A 2,151-nucleotide genomic window follows, 5' to 3' on the forward strand; every position below is an offset into this window, starting at 1 on the left:
TGTGGGAAACTCGTCGGATGCATTATGTATTTATCGCTTTACTTACTTAGTTGGGAATTATTTTGCCATCGTAATGACTTTCAGCGTATAGCGCGCTATCTTAGGAATGCCATACTCCTGATTTATCGCCCGGACCCGTTTTTCTCGAATCATTTTGTCGCTAACGTGCTACCTGCTTCGGCAAGCATCCGCGATCATCGACCACGATCTTGACTCGCGTCACGGGTCCAATGACCTTCCTGAATCTTGAATTGCAGTAATAATCGGAGTGTAAGTTGATAGGAAACGTTTCTTCACAGAAGAACTGTTGCCGACATGAAAAAAAAAATTACTTCAATTTTTTAAATCTTTTACTTGAACGTGGTTATTCCCTATTAATAGAATTGCCTTGAATATTAATTTAAAAACGAGAATTCGCAGCTGTGTGTCGAAATTAATATTATTTTAAAAACGTTGATGCATATTTGATTAAACGAAATTAAAATAATATGGATTTCTGGTTATCATAATTAAATAATCTTGTATTCCAATCAAAAGCTTTGTTATTTTCATCAGAATTTATGCAACCATGAGTGTCTGATTATCATAATCAAAATATGTACAATTAATTTTGTCTAATTATTATATAAAAGTATTTCAGATTAATTCAACCAATTTTTTTCAGCATAAAATAAATAAATTATTTGGTTACAAATTTTATATGTATATATATATACACTGAAAAAAATTTTGGTCATTTTTAATTCAATGAATGATCAATGTTCGACTTAATGTCTGACTTAATATAGTTAATTCATTGATACAATTAGATACAATTGGATTCATTTATATAATTACACATTCATTTTTGCAATGAATTCTAATAATAGTTTTATAACCTAAATTATTATGAGAATTTATTGAACCAATTTTCATTAATTCAATGAATATTTTATTATATTTACATACAGTTTTGGTTCAGCGTAGAGCTATATGTCATTCACATATTCATCAAAGTTCAATCACTTATTCACGATGGACACGTTTGTGTAAAAGAATGCGCATTGAGTTGCCATGTGGATAATATCGGGAAATTGAATACGCGGCATCTAGCATTAATGAACTAATTATGGCGAGGATATATCCAAGCAGTATCTGAGAGCGATGTCTTTAGCGAGACGCCGATATTATCGACATCAAAAAAATCGTATTTATTTTTTCATGCAATCATTTCGCTAATTGCCTCTCGCGCTATGTCCGCGTGAAGACGCAATAAATATTCGTGATTAATTAAGAATTCGAGATATACGAGCGTTTCATAAAAGAGAGAGAGAAAGAAAAAAAATTGCTCTTATGCATTCTCTCTTCTAATTAGATACATCGGATAATCTTTCTTAATGTTCAAAAGATTTTGTTACTGTAATATCGCATAACTGAAAAAGTACATGTGATACATATTTTTTTGTATATTATCTTTGTATATTATCTTTGTTTAAAAACAATTATAATCTATTTATTTAATTCATCAATTTTTCTGTTTTTACGAATTGCAATCTAAATAAATGATTGTAAATATGTATTACGTACACGATAAAAACAATTTAAAAAATGAAAGATTATATATTAATTCGATATATTCATATTGAAATAAATTTCTACTAGGTAAAATATTTTTTGCATAATAAGATGACTCAACAATACGTAAAAGTAATTAAAGGATATTATTTATTTAAGTAAAAAGTGAAAAAGGATACTTAATTAGTTTTGTACTTTGAAGTTCATATTTTGATAAACACTTTAATACAAGCGAAAATAAAACAAATTGACGGAGAGTATTAGCTAAATATTATTACAAAATGTAAACGTTAGATAATTTGCTTCATCGATTCTAATTGTCTTATCTAATGTTATTTTTATAGTGCGACTGATAATATTTTTTTAAAAATGTTAGAAAGAAGGGTAAATATTATCGTTTCTCTTATCCGATTATTGAAATTAAATAAACAATATGAGAGAGAGAGAGAGAGAGAGAGAGAGAGAGAGAGAGAGAGAGAGAGAAGAAAGAAAGAGAGAGAGAGAGAGAGAAATATATAATAGTATATACTACTACTACTACTATTATAACTAATATAGTAGTATATACGTCGTACGTAGTTTATTAGATAGACGTAA

Source organism: Atta cephalotes, assembly GCF_000143395.1.
Source record: "Atta cephalotes unplaced genomic scaffold scaffold00004, whole genome shotgun sequence".
NCBI classification, from domain to species: Eukaryota; Metazoa; Arthropoda; class Insecta; order Hymenoptera; family Formicidae; genus Atta; species Atta cephalotes.